This window comes from Heteronotia binoei, chromosome 21 (genome assembly GCF_032191835.1).
Source record: "Heteronotia binoei isolate CCM8104 ecotype False Entrance Well chromosome 21, APGP_CSIRO_Hbin_v1, whole genome shotgun sequence".
Taxonomy (NCBI): domain Eukaryota; kingdom Metazoa; phylum Chordata; class Lepidosauria; order Squamata; family Gekkonidae; genus Heteronotia; species Heteronotia binoei.
In genome coordinates, this window is record NC_083243.1 from 199,211,601 (window position 1) to 199,238,600 (window position 27,000).

The window sequence follows — 27,000 nt, forward strand, 5'->3', positions numbered from 1 at the left end:
TTATTTCTGCCATCCCAACACATCAGGAATTAAAAAGAACAGTTGGAAGTGGGACAAATGTTTCCAGAACGCTTCCTATCTTAAAAACAAAGAGTGGCATAACACAGGGCTGACATTTTGCCTGCAAGCATGAAGTGTCATGTAGACAGTACTTCTTCTACATCAGTTTCTGTAAAACTATACAAAACCAGTGCATTGAAACTGTAAGTGTTGCCATATAGTGTAAAGTAGTTCAGCATTTGGCTCTCATGATTTAAGAAAAAAATTGCTGGAGGCTTAGGTGTTGTGTTGTATCACTTTGAGATTTTCCGTGAATGGAAGAGGGGTGATTTTCATCATGTTCCCTCTCATGACAGCTGTTCAGTTTCTGCTTCATGTTGTTCCATATAAGCAGTGTTTCTGGGGACATTTGGGCTGCAGCATGTGGGGGAAAGCAAGGAAGTAACAGTCAACAGTCAGTAGATACAAAAATCCTCTCTGTCTACAGTACCACGGGGTCTAAATGTGTGCCTTTTGTTATCGGCCTTCCCAATTTTGTTCTAACAGTAAAACCCAGGTATGTGGGGAGAGGTGGGGGGGGGAGAGTTAAAAGAGGACTGAGCCTGTGGCTGAGGAGGTATTTTGCTCCTCTCACCCTAATAATAATAATAATAATAATAAATTTTATTTATATCCCGCCCTCCCCGCCTAGGCAGGCTCAGGGCGGCTAACAACAAGTTCGATAAAATTATACAATATATAATAAGTTTAAAAACAGCATTTAAACTATACAATAATTTAAAACAACAATAGAACTACTCACCCTGTCAGAACTACTCTCCCCAATCCCAGAGATGTTGTTTGCTGCAATTGTAATTGTACCTTTCTTTGGCCCTTTCTATACCAGCACTTTGATCCTTTCTTTGTGCACATTCCAAAGTGACATTCAACATTACCTACCACCTTCAGTTCTGTTTTGCTTCATGGTTTCTGCTAATTTCTACATTTGTTTTATGCAAACGTGTACTGACACTGCTTCCACCCTACTGTTGCCCTGCGGTTCTCGAAACTGGTTTTGGTCTGGACCTTTATCCAGAGCCAGATCAAAGTCTTAATTTGGGTTTTCAAACTCCTTCCTAAAGCTTTGTCCCACTTTTCATTGTTGTCTTTTCACCTTTCCACTTCCTGTTGATTATTTTCTCCAAGTTCCTATATTCCTTATTTGAGAGTTACTTTCTGACTTGTTTTTACTATTTTTGTGTTGCAGATGTTTTCCTAGACAAAATTATATGCTTTCTCTTTATTGTTTGGAGTGGAATCTTGAGACATTATTGAGACCAGTGTAGCCAGCACTCCCACTCTCTAGCTCATTCACACACACACACACACACACACACACACACATCTTCACACTGGCTGGTATGCCAATTTCTGATGGGAAAAAGGACTCATACAGGCTCCCCCTCCCCCTCACTACCACTCTCCAAGTCATTCACACACACAAACATCCTCTCCTAACTGTGCTGTCTGGCATATCAGTTTCTGATGGGAAAAAGAACTTGTGTGGGCTCCCCCCTGCTACAACTCTCCCATCATTCACACACACATGCATCTTTTCAGATGGTGCTGGCTGACATGCCAATTTCTGAGGGGGGGAAAGGACTCGCACAGGCTCCCCCCCCCCAACTACCGTTCTCCAACTCATTCACACACATATGTTTTCTTGACTGCATTGGCTGAGATGCCAGTTTCTGATGGGAAAAAGGACTTGTGAAGTGTCAAGTCTGCTGTGGGTTACTCAATATCTGTATTAAGGTTGGTTCTGAAGTGAAGGAGTCTGGGTACTTTACAGTGTACACCGGGGGCTGCTAGCTCACTCTCCTGCCCCCTCTCTAGAAATGCCTTTGTTGTGTAACCTGCTTTGAAATGCTAACCTGTGAACAAGATAGTGGCGCCTTCCCAGCCTTGTTCTCTGTGGGGAGTATGGGGTGTCAAGACTTTGGTCTGGGAACGAAAGAAGTAGCATCCTAGTGTGAAGATGTGTTGCATAGATTGCCCCCCGTAGGAATCCTTTAGATTCATACTTTAAATACTGGATTAGTGCATATGTGTTTCAGTCCTTCAATCTCTGCCATGGTCCACAGTTCTGATTACAATAAACTTGCTACTTTATCAAGAGACTCGTTATTGAATTCAGCCGACTTGACATTTTGAAGGACTCCCTATCTTGGAGTTCAACCTTTCCGGCAACTGAAAAGGCGATGTCCGAACAGTCTCCGGAGAATGGAGGATTCCCAACCAGAGTGGAGGGGGCCAAGACACCCTGGCACATCCATACTGCCAGAAGGACCGCGGCCTCCCCTCCACAGTTTCAGCTGGTGGCGACCCCACGGCAATACCAGCCAAGAACCTCCACTACGCTGATGGATCAAGCCCCGGTCCGTCGGGAGGCGATCATGACCCGCCACACCAAGCGGGTCCAACTGGCCGAGGCCGCCGCCGTCCACCCGGGCGAGGCGAGCGAAGGCGCCAGCGCCGCGGGGGCGCAGGACCTCGAGAGTGGAAGCGAAGGGGCCGAGTGCGGAGCGGAGGACGGAGGGGCGAGCCCCAAGGACCAGACCGATGAGGAGTACGAGACGTTTCGCGCGATGGTCCGCAGGGAGATCGACGGGGCGGTGAGAGACCTAAAGGACCAGATGCAGACCCTGACCGCGCAGCTGGGCAGAACGCTGGGGGTGACCGGGGCTCGCCAGCAACAGCCAGTCCCGGCGGGTCCGCGGGGACCCCCGGCTCGACAGGGCCCCGTCGCTCCTCCACCCGGAGCGGCCCCGCAAGCCCCAGCGGCGCCCCCCCCTGCCCCGGTCAGACAAAGAGACCTGGGGGGGGCCGGGAGCTGGACGCCACGTTCGACGGGGACCCGGAGGAAGTGAACTACTTCGCGATCCAAGCAAACAGCTACATGCACTACTGGGGGGACTCATTCCCCGATGAGATGAGCCGCGTGGACTACCTTGGGTCGAAGCTACGGGGCGCAGCGAAGAAGTGGTATGTGAGCCTATGCGAAACCAACAGCCCGGTCCTCCATTTCGTAAACACTTTCGTGCAGGCCCTGCTGACCCAGTACGAGGACCCCCTGCAAGAAACCCGAGCGCTAGCGGCGCTGCGGAACATGAAGCAAGGGGCCCGATCCATCCGGGAGTACGCGGCCGACTTCCAGGCCAACGCCGCCCGGGCTCGGAACTGGAACGAGGTGATGAAGATCGAGCACTTCACCAATGGGCTGAACCCGAGCATCCTGGATAGAGCGCTCACGCAAGCCCGCCCCGATACCCTGGTGGGGTGGATTCAGCTGGCGGGGGAGGTGGAGACCAACCTGAAACGAGTGGCGATGCTGCGCCAAGCACTGGCCGCCGGCAGGGGAACGCCGAAAGCAAGCCCCGGGAAGGCTGAGCCACCTAAAGTCAAGAAGCAAGTCAAGAAGCAGGCGGTGGCTGCCCCGGGGGGGGCCCGACGTTGTTTTCGGTGTGGGGACCCCAACCATCTAGCCTCCGGCTGCCCCCAATCAGCCACCGGGGCCGCCCCACCGCAGGGAGCCACCCGCCCGGGCACCCCCGGCCCCAAGAAAACCACCGGCCGCCCTAAGGACGCGGCGAAGAGCAGCGCGCTCCTGGTGCAAGACGACCTACAAGAGGAGGAGGTGCGTCTGTCAGAGGAGCTGGCCGAGCTGGCGTGGGAAGAGGAGCCGGCGGGAAACGACGCCGACCTGCTTTGAACGGTGCCAACCAGCAGGTCGACCGAGAGGAGGCACCGCTCACGGTGAGACCCACGGGAAGGTTGTACTTTATAGTGGTCAAATTGTTGAACCCAAAGCTAAAAAGGTTCCTACAGATCCGGGCCCTCATAGACTCGGGCTGTAATAGAGAGCTGATTTCCCCCAAGGTGGTGGAGGCTCTGGGATTGAAACGCTTACAACTGCCCCACCCCATGCACTTTGAACAGATGGATGAGTCAGTAATGGGGGGGGAACCCTGCACGCAAGAGACTGAGCCGTGCCCCCTGGGGATTGAGGATCACTGGGACTCAGAGACGTTTGTGATCGCGCCTTCCTGCGGCTACCCCATGGTCCTGGGAGTGGGGTGGTTGGAAAAGCACGAGCCCCTCATCCGCTGGAGAGCCCAGACCATCAGATTTCCCGACCCAAGTTGCAACCAGCACCTTTGGCAGGCAGCATGGGGGCCACGAGCGCCAGCCGCTCGGGAGAGGGCGTGCGTCCTGGTGGAAGAGGTGCACCATGTCCCGGACGCCTACCGCGACCTGATGGAGGTATTTAGTGAGCGGGAGGCCAACCAGCTACCCCCCCACAGGAGCACAGACTGTGCGATAGAACTAATCCCCGGGGAAAGCCTTCCCAGGGCCAAGCTCTACCAAATGGGGTGGGCTGAGAAGAAGGAGCTGCGAAAATTCCTAGACTTGAACTTGAAAAGGGGGTTCATCAGACCCGCGACGGCCCCCCACGCGGCCCCCGTGTTGTTTAGAAAGAAAAAGGACCACAGTCTTAGGCTTTGCACGGATTTTCGTGGGATTAACGCGATTTCCATGTCAAACGCCTACCCTCATCAAAGATTTGCTAAGCACGGTGGCGGGGGGGGAAGATTTTCACAAAGCTTGACCTGCGGGACGCGTACTTCCGAGTGCGCATCAAGGAGGGGGATGAGTGGAAAACGGCGTTCAACACCCCGATGGGGCAATTTGAATATTTAGTCATGCCGTTTGGATTGCAAGGGGCACCGGGGGTGTTCATGAATTTCATAAATGATGTATTGCGGGAATTTCTGTACAAGGGGGTGGTGGTGTACCTTGATGACATCATTATTTATTCGCAAGACGAACAATCCCATGTGAAACTAGTGAGGGAAGTGCTGGCCACCCTGCTGAAGCACCAGCTCTACGCCAAGCTGTCTAAATGCGAGTTCCACCGCACGGAACTAGACTATTTGGGCTTCCAGGTGTCTGGGGACGGGCTGGCCATGGATCCAGCCAAAGTTCAGGCAGTTCTAGAGTGGGCCCCCCCGAGGACACGTAGACAGCTCCAAAGTTTCCTCGGATTCTCCAATTTCTATAGGACATTCATTGAGGGGTTCGCCCAGATCGCTCTGCCCCTAACAGACCTCCTGAAGACGAAGGGGAAGGGGGAGGAGGCAAAGCGACCAGGGGCCAGGCTGAATTGGACACCGACTTGTCAGGCGGCTTTCGACCGGCTTAAACAACTGTTCACAAGCGAGCCGGTCTTAAGCCACCCAGATGAGCGGAAGGGGTTTGTGGTCCAATGCGACGCCTCCGACGTCGCCGTAGGAGCCATTCTCATGCAGAGGGATGAGGAGGGGAAGCTGAGACCCTGCGCTTACATTTCGCGAAAGTTCTCGGAGGAGCAGAGGAACTGGTCAGTGTGGGACAAAGAGGCTTTCGCTGTCATGTTTGCACTGAAAACTTGGAGGTCCTGGTTGGAGGGAGCCAGGGTGCCCTTTGAGATATGGACGGACCACAAAAATCTAGAGGCACTAACAGGGAAAAGAAAATTGAGTGAAAAGCAAATCAGGTGGGCGGGCTTCTTCTCCAGATTCGACTTCACCCTGAAACACATCCCGGGGACCCGCAATTTCCTAGCAGACGCCCTGTCCAGGCTCCCACAGCATGAGAGCCAGAGAGAGGAAGTGGTAGATTCCCTGATCCCCCCCACACAAGTGGCGGCTATGGTCACTACCCGCTCGCAGAGGAAAAAGGAATTGAGCGGGCTAAGCAAAGAACGAATCACCCTAGAGGCCGAACGGGAGGGAGGTGGGCGGCCGGAGGGGTTGCAGAAAAGAAAAGACGCTCTTTGGTACAAGGGGGAGAAACTGTACATCCCGGAAATATTAAGGAAAGAAATTCTCCAACTATGTCACTGCTCCAAATTAGCTGGGCACTTCGGCTATGTAAAAACCTTGCACTTGGTGCACCGGCAGTTCTGGTGGCCGTCCCTAAAGAAGGATGTGTCGGACTTTGTAGCTGGTTGCCCGGTGTGTGTGATGGCAAAAAGGAGGGGGGGAAAACCCCCGGGACTCCTACAGCCTCTGGAAACAGCAAAACGGCCATGGGCCATGGTGTCCATGGACTTCATAGTCGAGCTACCCCCCTCCCGGGGGAAAACAGTCATACTGGTGGTGGTGGACACGTTTTCAAAACAAGCCCACTTCATCCCCTGCAGCCAATTACCCACGGCCAAGAAACTAGCGACTTTATTTTTCGACCACGTGGCCAAACATCACTCCATCCCTGACAAGGTCATAAGTGACAGGGGGCCTCAGTTCGTTGCCACCTTCTGGCGGGAGTTTTGTAAGTTACTAGGGATGGAACAGGGGCTAAGTTCTGCCTATCACCCCCAGACGGACGGACAGACTGAGAGAGTGAACGGGGTGCTAGAGCAGTACCTACGGTGCTTTGTGAGCCTACGCCAGTCGGACTGGGTGGACCTCCTCCCCTTCGCTGAATACGCTTACAACAACAGCGCTCACAGTTCCACAAAAGCATCTCCCTTTGCAACAGTGTTCGGGTATGAGGGAAAGCCGATTCCCATGCTGCCAGGGGGGGAGGGATTGACGGGCTCAAGTTTCGAGCAATGGTGGCAAGGTCCCAGCCAATGTTGGCCAGCCATTCAAGAAAACCTGAAGCTGGCCAAGGAGGCGTATAAGAAACAGTACGATAAAAGCCATGTGCCAGTCTGGGACTTGAAGGTGGGGGACTCCGTGTACCTGTCAACAAAAAACCTGCCTCTGGCACAACCGTCTAGGAAATTGGCTTTTAAGTTCTTAGGGCCATTCAAAATCAAGCGGGTAATCAACCCGGTGACAGTAGAGTTAGACCTCCCCCCTGCTCTTGGTAAAGTCCACCCTGTTTTTCATTGCAGCCTACTGCGCAGATCTCCGGGGCCGTCCAAATGGCATTCACAAGATTCATCAACCCTCCCCTCGAAGGGGGAGTGCCGGAGCCTCTCGGGGCCCGAGTTCCGGAGCCATAAATGTGACTCGCCCTCCTTGCAAGGCCGCCCGGCAGGAGGGGGATCCTAGGGGGGGCAGTATGTCAAGTCTGCTGTGGGTTACTCAATATCTGTATTAAGGTTGGTTCTGAAGTGAAGGAGTCTGGGTACTTTACAGTGTACACCGGGGGCTGCTAGCTCACTCTCCTGCCCTCTCTCTAGAAATGCCTTTGTTGTGTAACCTGCTTTGAAATGCTAACCTGTGAACAAGATAGTGGCGCCTTCCCAGCCTTGTTCTCTGTGGGGAGTATGGGGTGTCAAGACTTCGGTCTGGGAACGAAAGAAGTAGCATCCTAGTGTGAAGATGTGTTGCATAGATTGCCCCCCGTAGGAATCCTTTAGATTCATACTTTAAATACTGGATTAGTGCATATGTGTTTCAGTCCTTCAATCTCTGCCATGGTCCACAGTTCTGATTACAATAAACTTGCTACTTTATCAAGAGACTCGTTATTGAATTCAGCCGACTTGACATGAAGATGATGATATGAGATTTATACCCTGCCCTCCTCTCTGAATCTCAGAGTCTCAGAGCAGCTCACAATCTCCTTTATCTTCCTCTCCCACAACAGACACCCTGTTAGGTAGGTGAGGCTGAGAGAGCTCTCACAAAGCTGCCTATTCAAGGACAAGCTCTGTGATAGCTATGACTGACCCAAGGCCATTCCAGCAGCTGCAAGTGGAGGAGTGGGGAATCAAATCTGGTTCTCCCAGATAAGAATGTGTACACTTAACCACTACACCAAATTGGCTCTCTCCTGCTACCACTCTCCCAATCATTCACACAGACACACATCTTCTTCTGATGGTGCTGGCTAGCATGCCAATTTTTGAGTGGAAAAGGAGTCGTGTGGGCTCTCCCCCCACCCCACTAACACTCTCACACTCATTCACACACACATACATATTCTCCTGACAATACTGACTGGCTGGCTACTTGCTTGGGGGGAGAGGACTCTTGTGGGCTCCCCATCACAATGCATCTTCTCCTGACAGTGCTGGCTGGCTACTCGCTTAGGGGGGGGGAATGACTTTCATGGACTCCCCCCTACTCTCACATTCCAGAAGTGCATTAAACCAGGGGTGTTGAACACCTGGCCCATGGGCTGGAACCAGCCTGCCCAGGGCTTTGATCAGGCCCACTGGGCTCTTTTCTCCTCCCTCCTCCCCCTCCTGTCTTTACCCTTTGAAGGCACTGAGAGTATGCACTTACTCTGCTAGTGGCAGCAGTGATACTGAAACAGAATTGGAGTATGATATTTCTGTGTATTAAATCAATATAGGTATTGGAAGCCACTTCCTCTTCACCTTAAAATTCTTCTCTCTCATAGTTGCATTTCAAAGCTGGGTTCCTCCCTCCTTTTTCCTTTCTCTCCTTTCTTTCTCACCCCTGGGTAGAAGATTTAGAATATGCAAGTAACTTTGATGATAGAAGAAAGGCGCCACCCCCGAATTGTTCCCATTCACACATCTTATCAGAAAGACAGGAATGCCTGGGAATAGGGAGAAGTTGTATGTAGTACATTTGAACATCTGTTGCAATTCACATCTGTATGTTATGGTTTGAAATGATCTTTCCTATTGCTTTTGAAGAAGCCTTTAAGAATCTGTACCGCGAAGAGTTCGGCAAGATGGCGCGGTGAAGGCAGAGTGCCTGTCCAAGTGCTCATGGAAGACACCTGAATTGCGAGCCTATTGGGTGTCCCTTGGTGTGCCCTTCAGGTGTACCCCTTGCGTTCTGCCCTAAGGAGGTGTCTGGGGACGCCTCCGCAGCTGAAGGGAGCTTACAGAGGGCTGAAAGGAGCGGCAAAGGCTTCTCCGATCGACCCCCTGCCTTCCCTGGGCAGAGGCTTGCAATGCTCTCGGGCACTAACCGGGCCGCCGAAGGAAGGAGCGTTTGAGGCTACAGCGTCTTGGTAAATTTGCAACAGCCCAACATTCTGTAAAAGGAACTACTGGAAGGATTGTACTGAAAGTGCTGCTCGGACTGGATAGTGTGCATTTTGCGAGAGGAAGGCGATAGTTGTTTTGGCGGAGTGGCGGAGCGGCGGAGAAATGGCGGCACTGACAGCAGACAGCGGCAGCCGCTTCTGAAGAGGGTGAGCGTCTATGGACTTTCCACCCCCCCCTCTTTTCTGTTTGAGTGACTAAGATTTTCGTAGAGTGAACTGGGAGAAAAGGGGAGCGAAGTGGAGGAAGAAGATGTAAGAGTTGAGAGACTGAGATAGAGGGACTGAGATTTTAATATGAGAGTGATTCAACCGGACTCAGTGAATGGAGAAGGAAAACGTGCAGAGACAAGTGAAGGAAGGAAGAGGGAAAAAGAAAGTTTGAACAGAAGGTGCTGAGCAGGGTAAAGTGGTCGGGAGAGAGTTGGGGCGGAAAGTAGAAAAGAAAGTTGGTGGAACGGTGGACCGAAAAGAGACAGCAACTGAGGGTCTCGGAGAGAAATACAGAGAGAGAGAGGAAGAACCGAAACTAAAGTGGAAGGACGTGGTGTAAAGATGGCGGAATGTGGTGGAGCTTGAGGGGTGAGTGCGGAGAGGGAGGACGAAGGACGAAGGATAATATTAGAATATAAAGGAGGAGGAGGGGGTTCTTAGCGACGGTTTTTTGCCGCGGCCACCTCCCCCTTGAAGAGTGGGGAACGGAACGGTACAGTAAACTGCTTTAGTTGTGGGACGTTGGACTCTGCAATTCTCCTTTTTTTATTTTCTCTTTGGACTGGATATTGAGTTATACGAAAATGGTGAAAGCTGGGTCTGGATCTTAAAGCGGAGCTTGCTGGGAAGAAGAAAAGGAGGAGGAAGAGGAGCAGGGGATGCTGGGACTAAGGAGGGTGAAGTATATATTGAAATACATGAATTAATGGACTAACAAACTTTAACTGACTCTGGGAATGAACTTTTTCTTGTATTCTCTTTCTGCTTTTTTTTTTTGCTTGCCTGTTTAGTGTTGGACTGTGCTGGACTGTGATTATTATTGCTTATTATTAGATAGTGACTTGGGTATTATTTTTTGAGAGGTTTGGGAAGTATAGTATAATATAATATTATAGAAAGAAATAAGAAAAGGAACTTAACCTGGTAAGAATTATAAAAAACAATATGTCAAGTGTATAAAAAGTCCTAAGTACTAGGGTAGGTATTTTTGGGAAATTTCCCCTGATTATTGTGAAAAGGGGGCGAAGGACTAAATAGAACCTTTAAGGGGGAAAGTAAGGTGATAGAACTTTTTAATTTTGGATATAAAATGGATACTAAAGCTAAGAAATTAGCACAAGCCACACCTCCAGGTATGGGGAAGGCTGCCAAAACCACATTAAATCAAGATGCAGTGGAGAAACTCCAGAGTATAATGCTAGCAGGTTTTAAACAAAACCAGGAGGCTCTTGAAGAGATACAAGCAGAGCTTAAAGAAGAAATTAAAAAAACAAATGAAAGGATGGATGAATTTCAGAAACAGGTATTGGCAAATACCCAGCAAACCCATAAGCTGTCTGCAAAAGTTGATGCTCTAGATGAACAGGGGAAAACAATGGTTGCCAGTATGAAAGAAGTAGAAAGAACAACATCAGATCTGGAAGATAGAGTAGCTAAAATTGAAATGGAGAAAGCTATGTACAAATTGAGATTTCAAAATATAATAGAGGAAAAAGGTGAAGGAAAAAAACTGAGGAAATTTTAACAATAGGAGAAGACCAGTCAACAAAGGATATAATGCAAGAAGTTGATTGGATAAGGAGGGTTGCAACAACATATACTAAAAAATCCAATTTACCAAGAGAAGTTCACGTAAGATTCTTGAAGGTTTCAACATGTGAAAAAGTCTTGAGAACAGTGAGAGAAAATGACTTGAGGTGGAAAGGAAATAAAATCCAAGTGTTGAAAGATATACCATGGAGTATGAGGCAGAGAAGAGAGAGTTATAAGAAGTTGACATCTTGGCTGAGTGAGCAATCCATCTCCTTTAGATGGTTAGTTCCAGAAGGAATCTTTTTTATGTTTCAAAGTAAAAGGTTCAACTTAACTTCTGTGGAGAAAATGCAGGAATTTTGGAGAGAGAATGTGGACAAAGACGCTCAAGAGTCCGATGTGGATGAGGACCAAGAAGGAGGGGAAGAAGCAAGTAGAACTAGTAAAGAAAGTACCAAGAGGAAAAACAACGGAAGAATAAAGACAAGACTACAAGTACTAAAAGAGAGAAAAACATTATTAGATAGTAATTTACAAGCTGAAAAATGAATAAAGGGGGACTTATGATTACATCGGTGAACATAAATGGCTTGAATGAACCGCAGAAAAGGAAGAAGACCTTTCTCCAACTCCAAAAAACTGACTCAGACATAATATGTATGCAAGAAACGCATATCAAGGAAGAAGACCGAAAATATCTGCTGAATAAAAAACTGGGAACCTTATACCATTCCTCAGATCTTAAAAAAAAAGGGGAGTGGCTATATACATTAAAGAATGGATAAAATCCAAGCTGCTTCACAGTGACGAATTAGGGAGAATAGTTTTGGTAGAAATTGAATTGGAAGGTCAAAAAACGATTGTAGGAAATATTTATGCACCCAATAATAATCAGGAAAAAGTTTTTGCTGAGTTACATCAAAAGTTGACTGAATTTGAAACCACAAATTACTGTATTATGGGAGACTTTAATGCAGTCCTGGATGTTTACAAAGATAAAAAAATTGGGAAAAAGAAGACAAAAAAGATACGTGGCTCTCTACCGAAAACCTTCTTCAAGATGGCAGATGAGTTAAACTTGATAGATGTCTGGAGAATGAAGAATCCCCGGACAAGTGATTACACTTTCTACTCTCAAGTTCACGACTCATGGTCAAGAATAGATATGGGCTGGATGTCAACATTGATGGCAATAAAAGTGGATAAGGCTGATATACTTCCTAAAACCTTTGCAGACCACAGCCCGGTGCAGATAACTTTGGAAAAATCAAGATTGAAATCTCGTTGGACCCTAAATCTCCAAATATTGAAAGATAAGAAATTTGTAGAAGAATCTAAAGAGAAAATTAAAACGTTTTTTGAGTGTAATAGGGAGGAAGATTCTGCCATACAAACTATTTGGGATGCTTTTAAGGCCTTTTTTAGGGGTTTAGCAATTAGTCACTCAGCGCAAAGAAAAAGACAAAGAACACGTAGATACAATGAATTATTGGTGAATCTGAAGAAACAAGAAGACCTGCAGAAGATAAATAGCACGGAACAGATAAAAATGAAGATCCAGGTACTGCAACACCAAATAAACTTAATACTTCAGGAGGAACTAGAGAAAAAACTGACTTGGGCCAAACAATATTATTTTGAAAATGCGAATAAAACTAGTAGATGGCTTGCATTTAAGCTGAGAAAAGAAAGAGAAAAAAAAAAATATTAGATCCCTAAGAGATGAGAATCAATTAGAAGTGACGCAGAAATCCCAAATAGAGGAAATAGTTAAAAAGTTTTACCAAAAGCTATATCAAGAACAGAACTTGAAGGAAAACCAGCAGAATGAATATATAGAACAAACTAAGTTACAACAACTAACAAATCAGCAACGGGATTCCCTGGAAGATCCAATAACAATACAAGAGATTATAGAAGCAATAAGGATACAGAAAAACAACAAAACTGGTTTGGACGGTCTTCCAATTGAATTTTATAGGTGCTTTGAGGAAATTCTTTTGTTACCTTATAAAAGAGTATTGGAGGGGATATATATAACAAATGAGATTCCGGAATCATGGAAGGAAGCTCTAATTTCGTTGTTACACAAGGAAGGAACTGACCCAGTTGAAATTAAAAATTACAGACCGATCTCCCTGCTAAATGCGGATTACAAAATCTTTGCATTAATACTAGCGAAAAGGCTGAAAATTTTTTTACCAGATATAATACATGAAGATCAGTCAGGTTATGAGGAGAGTTATGAAGCAAAATCTAAGAGTGATCATGAATATTCTGGAATATTACAAGGAGCACCCCGAGAAACAGTTCGCAGCAATAACATTGGATGCTGAAAAAGCGTTTGATAACGTTAATTGGACTTTTATGCTGAAAACACTGAACCGGATTGGTTGTGGAGAGAATCTGGTGAAATTGGTTAAATCAATCTATACAAACCAAAAGGCAAGAATTAATGTCAATGGGTCTGTATCAGATCCAATAATGATTGGACGAGGAACAAGACAAGGCTGCCCGTTATCCCCTATTCTTTTTGTATTGACACTAGAACCCTTATTACAGAGAATGAGAGAAAATGTGGAAATTAGAGGGGTCAAAATTAGGAAGGAAGTTTACAAAATACAAGCTTTTGCAGATGACATATTAGTTACCTTGGAAGACCCTAATAGCTCAATGGGAGAACTGAAGGAAACTTTAAAGCAGTATGGTGAGGTGGCGGGCTTCAAAGTTAATTATCAAAAAACAATTTTTTTGTCCCAAAATATGACGAAAGAACAGATCTTAGAATTGGAAGCTAAATCAGGATTTCATTGTGAAAGGAAAGTCAAATATTTAGGTATATATTTAACATCGGAACTAAAAACTCTTGTAAGAGACAATTATGAAATTTTTTTAAAAGAAATTAAAATAGATTTAGAACGGTGGAGTGACCTACAAATTTCCCTTACGGGGAGAATAGCATCAGTCAAAATGAACATACTCCCAAGAATACTATTTTTGTTCCAAATGCTACCGATAATGCTACCCAAATCCTTCTTTAAACAATTGAATAAAATGGTAGCAAGATTTATCTGGCAAAACAAAAAACCGCGGATTAAGTTAAAAATTCTTCAGGATAGTAAAGAAAGGGGGGGGGGTTGCCTTACCTGATTGGCAAATTTATCATAAAGCTTGCATTTTGACATGGGTTAAAGACTGGCTGCTTCTAAAAAATAAAAGACTTTTAATATTGGAAGGGGCTGATCTGACTAAAGGGTGGCATGCATTTATATGGTATGACCACCCAACAAAAGGAAGTAGATTCCTGAGACACGAAATAAGGAAATCCTTATATAAGACATGGTTTGAGGTTAAAAATCAAATATATAAATATACTCCTAAGTGGCTCTCTCCGGTTGAAGCATCGGTTCAACCCAACCTTTTCAGCTGGGAAGAAGATTTTACTTATGAAAGCTTGTTAAATGTTAGACAGGAATTGAACATAGAAGTAATTTCTAAAATGGACTGGTGGTTGAGAACACAAGTTAAATCCAGGCATAAGTCAGATAAGGGGTTAGGTTTTCCAAAAAAATTGAACAAATTTGATTGCATTATATTGGAATCTGACAGAAAAATGATTTCTAGGTGTTATACCTGGCTACTAGAAACAAAGATGCAAGAGGAAAATGTAAAGGAAAGTTGGATTAAATGGCTACAAGAATTCGGTTATACTATTGACTTAGATAATTGGGAGAAAATATGGAAAGAAAACAACAAACTGTTTAAATCCTCTTTATTAAAAGAAAACCTGTACAAAATGGTTTACCGCTGGTACTACACCCCCGAAAGACTCTCTAAAGCATTTCCAAACAGCTCAGACAAATGCTGGAAGTGTGCAAAAGTAAAGGGTTCGTTACATCACTTGTGGTGGAAATGTGATTATGCGAAAAAATATTGGTTACAAATATCTATTTGGACTCAAAAGATGTTAAAAATAAGAATTCCTCATGTACCAGAATTATATTTATTAAATATTTGTCAAATTATATTACCCAAGAAAACAAAAAGACTGTTACTGCATATTATAACTATAGCTAGGATATTGTATGCGAGGTACTGGAAAAAGCCGCAAACGCCAAGCAAGAATGAATTTTTGTCTAAATTAATGGAAGCAGCTGAAATGGACATATTAACTTGCAGATTGAAAGGAGGAAATATGGAAGAATGTAAAGAGACATGGAGTCCGATGTATTTATGGGCTAAAACATTAGGATTTGAAATGATATGAAAATGCTGAAAATTATAGTCTTTATTGACTCAATCGCTCCATTAGGTGTTTGTTAGGTGTTGTTTGTTAGGTGTTGTCTGTTAGTTAGTAGGTTGATGTTGATGTTATATGTAAATGTATATATGTAAATGTATATATTTAGTATGTAAAGCGTACGATTATGTTTAACAATAAAAAGAAAACTCTTTAAAAAAAAAGAATCTGTACCGTGTGAAACTTTGTATCACTTTCAAGGTATCGTACTTTGGAAGAGCACTGGATTATCAAATAAAATGAGTCTTTGTATTAAACAAGTGCTTTGTTATTTGAAATATCAATGCTTGACATTTTGGAAGTGATCCTATTTGGAATTTAACTGGACTGGCCACTTTCTGAAGAAGGGAGGAAGGGGAGGCCCCTAAACAACCCGGCCCAGAAAGAGAAGAAGAGGAGCCCAAGCCCAATGATCAAAGAATACTCCAAATGGTGAGAGATGAGGTGGCCAACATGGCGAGGGGCTTGAGGGACGAGATACAAGCCAATGTCACCTTCATGGCTCAAGAAATTCGGAGGCAGCTCAATAGGGTACTGCGGCCTACAGATCCAGGGGGGATACCAATACCCCCCGGTGAGGCAACCTGTAGCACCCCCAATGCCGCTGCCGCAGATGCCACCCCCACCGATGCTGTCGCAGATGCCACTCCTGCCGATGCTGCCATCACTGGGGCCCCGAGATTATGGCCGGGGAAGAGAATTGGATGTGACCTTCGATGGAGACCCCGAAGAGGTAGAGTACTTCTCTATCCAAGCCAATAGCTACATGCACTATTGGGGAAATAGTTTCCCAGATGAATTTGTCAGCTTGTATACATTAAAGCTTTGTTTTATGACTTGACCTGTTTATTTACTGTGAACTGACATTAGGCCATTTGCTACACTAACCCTAGAATTGTAGAAGGCTCGTCGGGAGGGGGGGAGGCCGGTACTCCAACAGGCCTTTGAAATGTAAAACATCTAGCCGTTCCCAGGCGCCTGGAAGAGACAAGCAAGGCCATCGAGGCGGAGGAGAGGCGGCTATGTAGGTGGGAGATAACAGATAACTGCCCTGGCTCTTCTCAGCCAAGAAGTCCCAGGTTTATGGTGGGAAATGATTTAAACCCCCTAGCCTTTGATGTGTATCCTTATATACTCATGCTTGCACCCTTTTCGTTATTAGTATCAACGACCCTGTGTTGTGGTATGCATTGCTGTAATCAATAAACAGAAACTTTGTTTTCAACAAAGCTAGCCTGTTTCATATTGAAATCTTCAATGTCCCTACGCTGACAGAATTCAGCCGAGTGGACTACCTGGGGTCGAAAATGAAAGGGGCCGCCAAACAATGGTACGTGAGTCTATATGAGACTAGAAGCCTCGAATTGGATACAGGGGCTGCCTTCCTTCAAGCTTTACTCACACAGTACGAGGATCCCCTTCAAGAAACTCGAGTGCTGACAGCACTAAGAGATATGCAGCAGGGGTCGAAGTCAGTGCGTGAGTATGCGGCCGAATTCAGAGCAAATACAGCCAAAGTCTGGGGTTGGAACGAGCTGATGAAAATCGAGCAGTTCCAGAGGGGCCCGAATGCCAGCGTGTTGGATCGAGTTCTACAACAGGCTCATCCTACCACATTGGTGGGATGGGTACAGCTAGCTGGTGAAGTAGAAACCAACATGAAGAGGGTGGCCATGCAATGCCAACAGCAGCAAGGGAGTAAGGGGGGATGTGAGTCTCAGTCGGGAGCGAAGCCAGATGGGAAGAAAGTCAACCCTACGGGGGGAGCCAGTAAACCGACTACCCCGCAGTGTTGCTTCCGATGTGGAGACCTGAACCACCTAGCGGCTAACTGCCCGGAGCGACCTCGAGGCCCCCCCTTACTCCGAAACCCAGCGCCCCGGCATCAAAGAAGACCGCAAGTCGCCCTAAAGAATCAGCGAAAGGGAGCACCATAGCCAGTACGTCGGTGGATGAAGAGACCATCATCATAGACTAGTTAACCGAGATGTCCTGGGAGAACGAGCCAGTGGGAAACGGGAGCGACCTGCACTGAGAGGTGTCGAGCAGCAGGTCGTGGAACTAACGGCACCACTAACGGTGAGAATAACTGGATCTTTATTTTTGACTTTGCTGAACTCAAAGCTAAAGAGGTTTGTTCATGTTCAAGCCCTAATTGATTCAGGATGCACGAGAGAAATAATTACACCCAAGTTAGTGGAAGCTTTGGGTCTCCCCAAGATCCCATTACCACCACCCATACAATTTGAGCAAATGGAGGGGACAGTAATGAAAGGGGAACCCTGTGTTTAGCAAGCGGTGCCAGTGGGTATAGAAAACCACTGGGACACAGAACTATTTGTGATAGCTCCATCTGCCTCATTTGACATGGTACTAGGAGTGGGGTGGTTAGCTAAGCATGAACCAGACGTTAAATGGAGAGAACAAACCATAGACTTTACAGATAGAAAATGCGAACGCCACCAATGGGACAAATCTTAGGGCCCTGAACCACCCCCCAGGAACGAAAAGCTATGCTAACAATAGAAGAAGTATGCTCCATCCCCAAGGAGTATAAAGATTTTAAAAGGGTGTTTAGCAAAGAGGAAGCCAACGAACTTCCCCCCCATCAGGACACCGACCATGCTATAGAATTGATCCTGGGGCAAGAACTTCCTAAAGTGAAAATATACTTCATGGGATGGGCGGAAAAGGTGAAATTGTGAAAATTTTTAGACAAAAATCTAAAAAGAGGATTCATCAGACTGGCCACCATCCCCCACGCAGCCCCAGTACTGTTCAGAAAGAAGAAGGACGGTGGGCTTAGGCTTTGCATGGACTTTCAAGGAATCAACGGGATTTCTACCTTGAACGCCTATCCCATACCCCTAATCAAAGACCTATTGAGCATGGTATCTAAAGGGAAAATCTTTACTAAACTAGATTTATGGGATGCTTACTTTAGAGTGCGCATAAAAGAGGGAGATGAATGGAAGACTGCCTTCAATACTCCCATGGGACAATCTGAATACTTATTCATGTCGTTTGGATTACAAGGGGCTCCAGGAGTTTTAATGAATTTTATAAATGAAGTGCTGCATAAATACTTGTATAGAGGGGTCGTGGTGTATCTGGATGACATAATTATTTACTCCAAAGACCTGCAATCTCATGTGAAGTTACTAAGAGAAGTACTCAGTACACTATATGACCATAGACTACGCCAAGTTGTCCAAATGTGAATTTCACAAAATAGAACTGGATTACCTAAGGTATAGGGTGTCCAGGAAGGGGTTGGCTATGGACCCTGCCAAGATCCAAGCAGTGCTAGATTGGAAACCCCCGAGGACACGTAGACAGCTCCAATCATTCCCCCGTTTCGCAAATTTTTACTGTAATTTCATTCAGGGATTTGCACACACCATGCTGCCCCAAACGGACCTCCTCAAAACAAAAGGGAAAGGCCCCTAAGCAAAGAGACCAGGGGCAAAATTAGAATGGACAGCCAAATGTCAGGAGGCGTTTAATACTGAAAAGACTATTCACTAGTGAACCCATCCTTAGTCACCCCAATGAGTTACGACCCTTCGTGGTCCAATGTGACGCCTCCGACGTTGCTGTAGGAGCCATTCTGATTCAACCCGATGAGGAGGGGTGGTTGAGACCCTGTGCATACATCTCCAAAAAATTCTCTCAGGAACAGCGGAATTGGTCCATGTGGGATAAGGAGGCATTTGCAGTGAAGTTTGCTTTAAAAACATGGAGGTCTTAGTTAGAGGGAGCCAGAGTCCCCTTTGAAATTTGGACAGATCACAAGAACTTGGAGGCACTCATGGAACATAGAAAACTAACTGAGAAACAAATCCGATGGGCAGGATTTTTTGCCAAGTTTGATTTTACCTTAAAGCACATTCCGGGCTCCAAAAACTTTTTAGCAGATGCTTTGTCTCGACTCCCCCAACGCAATAGCCAAAAGGAAGAAGTAATTGACTGTATTATACCACCCCATCACTGGGTAGGGACGGTAACCACTAGGTGTAAAGCTAAAAAGGAAAACCTAGAAGAAAAGTGGGGAGCGGAAAGACTCATTACTGAAGTGGAAAAGGAGGGAGACCAGAAACCGAATGGAGTTGCTAAGGGAGAGGGAGGATTCTGGTACCGAGAAGGAAAACTGTATGTACCAAAAAGCCTCTGGAAAGAAGTGTTGCAATTTTGTCATAGCAGTAAACTTTCTGGACATTTTGGTTATGTAAAAACTTTACACCTAGTTAATTGACAATTTTGGTGGCCACCTATGAAAAAAGACATTTTGAGTCACGTAGCCACTTGCCCAGTGTGCATAATGGCTAAGAAAAGGGGAGGAAAACCCCTGGGACTATTACAACTGTTAGAAACCGCCGATAGGCCATGGTTGGTGGTTTCGATGGACTTTATAGTAGAACTCCCAGTATCACAAGGAAAAACTGTGATCTTGGTAGTGGTGGACACTTTCTCCAAACAGGCACATTTCATTCCATGTACTCAGCTACCCACTGCCAAAAAGCTAGCCTACCTGTTCTTTCAACATATGGTCAAACTACATTCATTTCCAGACAAGGTTATTAGTGACAGAGGGCCTCAGTTCATTGTCAACTTATGGCGGGAGTTTTGTAAATTAACTGGTGTAAGGTCTAAGTTCAGCGTACCACCCTCAAACTGACGGACAAATGGAAAGAGTGAATGCTCTCCTAGAACAGTATTTATGGTGTTACGTAAATTACCAACAATCCAATTGGGTAGATCTATTACCGTTTGCGGAGTATGGATATAACAATAGTGTTCATAGTTCTACAAAAACTTCCCCTTTCAGAGTGGTGAATGGTTATGAAGGAAAGCCCTTTCCACTATTACCAGGAGGAACTATTCCCGAATTATCCTCCTCATTTGAACATTGGTGGGGAAACTTGGGAAAGGTGTGGAAAATAATGCAAGAGAACTTAGAAACAGCCAAAGACATTTATAAGAGACTATGACAAAAATTATGTTCCTGTGTGGGACTTTAAAGTAGGGGAAACTGTCTGTCAACCAAGAACTTACCTATGACGCAACCTTCGAGAAAGTTAGCTTACAAATTTCTGGGCCCATTCAAAATAAAGAGAGTCATCAATAAAGTTACTGTGGAACTAGACTTGCCAAAAATGTTCAGTAAAATCCACCCTGTTTTTCATTGCAGTCTATTACGCCGGGATCCTGGAGCTACATCTTGGCACCCTCGACCACAAACTCCACAGCCGATCCAGATTGGGAATCAGAGTCACCATGAAGTTAAAGAGATTTTAGATGCAGAGCTAAAAAGAGGGGTCTTGTATTTTTTAATTAGATGGAAACATTTCTCACTGAGTCAGAATGAATGGGTGGAGGCATCAAATGTAAGAGCAGCAGATTTGATAAAGAAATTTTACAAATTGAATCCCAATAAACCCCGTAAAAAGGCTTAGGGGGGGCAGTATGTCAAGCATGATATTTCTGTGTATTAAATCAATATAGGTATTGGAAGCCACTTCCTCTTCGCCTTAAAATTCTTCTCTCTCAAAGTTGCATTTCAAAGCTGGGTTCCCCCCCCCCCTTTTTCCCCCCCTTCTCTCCTTTCTTTCTCACCCCTGGGTAAAAGATTTAGAATAGGCAAGTAACTTTGATGATAGAAGAAAGGTGCCTCCCCTGAATTGTTCCCATTCAGACATCTTATCAGAAAGACAGGAATGCCTGGGAACAGGGAGAAGTTGTAACCACATAATAGTAGTATGTAGTACCCTTTGAACATCCGTTGCAATTCACATCTGTATGTTATGGTTTGAAGCTATTTCTCCTATTGCTTTTGAAGTAGCCTTTAAGAATCTGTACCGTGTGAAACTTTGTATCACTTCCAAGGTATCGGAATAAAACGATAATAAAATGAGTCTTTGTATTAAACAAGTGCTTGGTTATTCGAAATACTGATGCTTGACACTTCGCACAAAAAATTCCCTTGATTTCTCCAATGTTCCTGAAGAGATTTCTTGTCCTTCCCATTCTATTATTTGCCTCTATTGCTTTGCATTGTTCCTTCAGGAAGGCTTCCTTATCTCTCCTTGCTGTTCTCTGAAGATCTTCATTCAGTTGGGTGAATCTTTCCTTTTAACCTTTGCCTTTCGCTTTCTTCAGTTATTTGTAAAGCCTCCTGAGACAGCTACTTTGCTTTCTTGCATTTCTTTTTCTTTTGGATGGTGCTGATTGCTGTTGTCTGCACAATGTCACAAAACTCCATCCATAGTTCTTCAGGCACTCTATCAACCCTAGTTCCTTAAACCTATTATTCACCTCCACTGTATATTCATAAGGGATGTGATCAAGGTCAAACCTGAATAGCCTAATGGCTTCCTCAGTTTTCTTCAGTTTAAGCCTGGATTTTGCAATGAGTAGCTCATGATCTGAGCTGCAGTCAGCTCTACGTCTTCTTTTTGCTGACTGTAAGGAGCTTCTTCATCTTTGACTGCAGAGTATATAATCAGTCTGATTTCTGTGTTGCCCATCAGGTGATGTCCATGTGTAGAGTCACCTTTTAGGTTGTTGGAAGAGGGTGTCAGACATTGTAACTTACATGTTTAATGTGCCTTACACTGTTGATGTCCCCTTGCCCTAACTAACTCCATTTTGAATGATTCTGTTGCCCATGTGAATAAAGTCTTGTATTTCAAACACTTTTGCAATAGTTACTAACTCCCTTGGGAAATTCCTAGCATAGCACTAACAAATGTAACAGTTCTTCGAAGATAGTGAGCCTCAAGGTAACCAGCAGGGTTCCTTCCTTGAGAAAGAGATAAGGTGGCCTGGGAACCGGCTATTGCCTCCCAAAAGTGTGAGAATGGTTTTATTGTTTAGCTTTTGATGTTAGAGGTTAAAATGGCATGTTCTGCTTTGCTTTGTATCAATCTCAATCCGTCCCTATCCTAGACAACAAGTTCTCAAATAAATGGATTAAGCTGCTACAAATATGGTCCGTTTTACTTTGAAGTTCCAAGTCTGACAGAGGGTGTTTGCTATGACCAGCTTATTTTCTTCAGGGGTTACAAAGCTCTTGGAGGACTGGCTATACTAGGGGTGTGTGACCTAACATGCAAAGGAGCTCCTGCTAGAATTCCATTCCTAGTTTTCTTGACAAAATTCTATTAGCCTTTACCCGGCTTCATTTTGTTCTCCAAGACCAAACTTGTCCATTGTTCCTACTTGTCCATTGTTCCTTTTGAGTTTCTACTTTGGCATACCAGTCCCCTATGAAGATGAGGGTTTTTTTTGGGGGGGGGGGTGTTAGTTCTAGAAGGTGTTGTAGATCTTCATAGAACTGGTCCACTTCAGCCTCTTCTGCATCAGTGGTTGGGGCATAGACCTGGATTATTGTGATATTGAATCGTTTGCCTTGGATACAGACCGAGATCATTCTGTCATTTTTGAGATTGTATCCCATTACTGCCTTCCTCTATAAAGGCCACACCATTTCTTCTATGGGATTCTTGCCCAAAGTAATAGATGTTGTGATCCTCTGAGTTAAATTCACCCATTCCTGTTCATTTTAGTTCACCAGTTCCTGAAATGTCAATGTTCACTCTTGCCATCTCATGTTTGACCACATCCAGCTTAGCTTGATTCATAGATCTTACATTCCACATTCCAATGCAGTATTTGCAGCATTGGACTTTCCTTTCACCGTCTTATCAAATTCATCCTGAGTCTCCTTCCACTTTCACTCTAGTTGTATCCTTTGTCTTTTCATTGCCCACAGAACTGTAACACCTGGAAGAGGGTACCTGAGAGTAATCGTATCAACCACTCAGGTTATCTCATTCCAGAGGTCAACCATGGCATCAAAGGAAAGAACTAACCATATGAACATGAAAACCCCCTAGAGCTATCAGAACGCCATTAAAATCCATTTGGCTTTGGGGGCAGATCATTCTAATAGATCCTCCACCCCTCTAGAGCAGAGGTGGTCAAACTCAATTGAAGTAAGAGCCACATAGAATAAACATCAGATGTTTGAGAGCCACAAGACATGAACAGATATTACACATGTTTTAATTAAAAATCTTAATATTTTCCTTGCACAGAAAGACAAAATACATATGTATGCGCTTTACAACATGACCATGCTAGAAGGAGACTTTTTAAAAAACAAAAGCTGGGAATAGCAGTCTCCATAAGACCAGCATAGGGAAAGGTTAGTGAATTATTTTTTGGCACTAGTTGGAGAAGGAAACACATATGTACCATGCTGAAGGAGGCAGTGGTGAGTCTGCTTTTAAAGAAGACATCTTTAAGACATTCCTGACCAATTACTTCCCAGTGTCTAACCTTCCATTCCTGTGCTTGGGTCCCACCAATATGTGGATGACACCCAGATGTATTTGCTAATGGACAGCCAGTCAGACACAGCCCCAGACATCTTGGACCGGGCATTGGGGACTGTGGTTGGTTGGTTGAGGCAGAGTCAGCTGAAGCTAAATCCATTGAAGACGGAGGTTGTGTATCTGAGTTGCGGGGACTTGGGAGGGGAAATCTGGTTCTTGGCCTTGGATGGGGTACCCTTAGTGCCTGTATCCAAGGTCCAGAGCCTGGGTGTGATGCTGGTTGCTACCTTGTCAATGGAGGCCCAAGTCACAATAGCTGCCAAATTGGCTTTTTCCAATGTCAATATGCCTGGCAGCTGGTTCCCTACCTTTCTTCCTGTGACTTGACTAAGGTGATCCATGTAACGGTCACTTCCAGATTAGACTATTGCAATTTGCTCTACATGGGCCTACCCTTGCACCTGACTTGGAAGTTGCAGCTGGTGCAGAATGCAGCAGCATGCTTACTGTCTATGACGCCTTTATGTGTGCATATTCAACTGGTCCTTTGTGAACTGCACTGGCTGCCAACAGAGTTCTGAATCAGGTTCAAAGATTTTGTTCTAACCTTTAAGGCCCTGAATGGCCAGGGACCAATTTATTTGTGGGATTTGGTATCCCTGTAAGTCTAAACCCAAGCAAATAGTGATCTGTCCATGACAAAAGAACTGTTATCAATTCCTTCACCCCCAGATCACATCTGTCCTGCCCAGAACAAAATACCAGATCAAGATGGTGACCTGTGCATGTGTAGGACTACTTATTACCTCAGACACTCATGGTTGTCATGTAGGCAATGAAATATTGGGCCATGAAATATTGAGCCACATGACAGCCTCAGCATGAATGTTGAAGTCCCCCAGGACAACCAACTTAGCAGTTCTTAACACTTGAGCTCACCTCTGTCAACTCAGATAGGAAGAATTCCAGTCTCGTGTTTCAATCTCAAGATTAAGTATGCAGCCTGAAGACTGGAGTGTCCTGGATGGAGCATAATTAAAAGAAATTATGCCTAGCCAAATGTATTTAGTTTGAAAAAGATGTGTTTGGAATAGATAGTTTCCGTCAACCAGGGCTGCCAAGAGCCACTATGTGCCCCCAGACAAAGATTCCATGTGAGGCCCCCCAATATGACTCTGCTCCAAACCAAATATCCTAACAAAACAAATTACTTGGCTGGCTGTTAGCATGCATCTATAATAAAAGGGTCCAAATGTCCATCTGTCTGTCCATAAAACTGGGAAACTCAAATTTGGACTACCAGCTTCAGGATGATTACAGGAATTCCAGACCACCATGCTATAGTCCCATTTTTTTAAAAAGGGTGATCCTAATTATGTTGATAATTATAGATCTATTAGCCTTCTATACATTTTAGGGAAGCTTTATGCTAAACATCTTCTTTAAAATTATTTGAGTAGATATCCGAGCATAACTTACCAAGCAAAGAACAAATTGGTTTCATAGCAAACCATTCCACCCTGGATCAGTGTTCCACCTTAGCCTTTCTAGCTGAGAAATATCTTCACTACCCAGGTAGAAAGCTCTAAGCAGCAAGCCCCCCTGAGGCCCCCCAATATGACTTTGATTCAAACCAAATATCCTAACAGAACATATTACTTAGCTAGCTGTTAGCATGCATCTATAATAAAAGAGTCCACATGCCCATCCGTCTGTCCATTTGTGACCGGCATAGCTCATCAGAAAATAAAACTGGGAAACTCAAAATTGGATCACCAGCTTCAGGATGATTATGGGAATTCCAGACCACCATGCTATTTGTAATGGAAAGGAAGGTTGTGTAGAGGTTAAAATGTCAGACTAGGCTACTTATGCCATGAAAGCTTGCTGGGTCAGCCTAATCTACCTCACGGGGTTGTTTTGAGGATAAAACAGAGAAGGGAGAGGAGATTGATGAAAGTTGCTTTGGTTCCCCCTTGAGTATAAAGGTAAATAAATACATTATAACTTCTGTTCCTCAGTTGCTATGGCTGATGCAGATTAACATTGATTATCATGCATGTTAAAGGGAGGAATAGCATTATTTTACTACTTTAATAGATTATATTAACAGAGATTTGCTTCTATAATAATAATAAAATTTTATTTATACCCCGCCCTCCCCGCCAAGGCAGGCTCAGAGCGGCTTACAGGCATTCTATTCTACTATTATATACATTCTTAGTTACCAACCAGGATGAATGAGGTGGCATTAATACAGAAAAATAAATGGGGGGGGGAGGAGAATAATTAGAAGTTGGGGACAGGTTTTTTGTTTTGCTACCACACACTAACAAGGCTGCCCCTTGGCAAGATCTGGCTGTGCAGGAACTGGGTGGAATGAAAGGGAAAAGAAAATCATAGACCTTGTTAGGAGGCTGTATCTTGTCCTTCCCTTGCTCCAGTACAGGCTTGGCTGACAATGGTTTTAGCAAGATCTGATCAGCAAATCTTCCCTCCATTTCCCAATAAAGGATGCAGAAAGGCTAAGGAGCTCTCTGCTGTGCTCTGCCTTCCCTGTGCCTCTAGTGGCTGCTGTCATAACTGCATTAGGAATTTTTTTTTAAATTTTTTTTTGTTATTTATACTTTATTAAGTTTTCCATAAAGCATATCATTCCGTCGAACGAACAGAGGCACTCATCCAACACCCTGTGCACCGCCACCACATATTCTCCTAATCTGAACTGCCTAAACTGATCAAGTTAATTAGATGCCGGCGTGCCAATTCCCCAGCTCAAGAGCCCCCGGGTAAACAAGTCCCAGACTTCAAAATGCAGAGCTTTAAACATTAGATGCTTCTAGAAAAGCCGCCCAAATCTCTTCAAATTGTTCTTGTTGGCATTGCCGGCGATATGCTATCCTTTCTTGCACAGCCAAAGCATACATTCCTTCTAGCCAAGTAGTAATTGTGCCGGTGAAGTCTTCACGCCACTGCAGCAGGATAAGCCGCTTCGCAATCATTATCGCACGTGCCGCCCATCTTCGCTGCCAACGAGTCAGTGACCAGGTCGTCGGGAAGTAATTCAGTAATATCTGCATGGCAGAAATAGACTGGTCAATGTTAAGTACCTTTTGCATCCATCAAGCAATCCCATCCCAGAAATTTTTTAACATCGGGCATTTCCACAGCATATGAACCAGACCCGCCTCTGAGCGTAGACACCGCCAACAAGCCGAGGATTCAGCCAAATTATGCTTATACAGACGAAGAGGAGTCCAATAAATCCTGAACAAAAGCTTTTGTTGAATTAAAATCAAGCGAAGATCTTTCGAACAATGGCGGAGACCACTACAGATAGCTGCCCATTGAAAAGGGTAAATAGGGCAGTTAATTTCCTCGCTCCATTGACATCGCAAGTCTTCCATAGAGTATTGCACATCTTTTTTCAGACATAGATATAAAACACGGACTGGCTTATTTTGTTCAATTGCATGTTCTAGGGTCTGCAGGAGAGGCGGAGCATCCGGAACTGCCAAAGCGTCTATGCCAAAAGAGGTAGACAGTGAATGCTTCAGTTGCTGGAATTGCAGCCATTGGTTAGCTGGTAACCCAAATACACTTTGTAGATCCTCA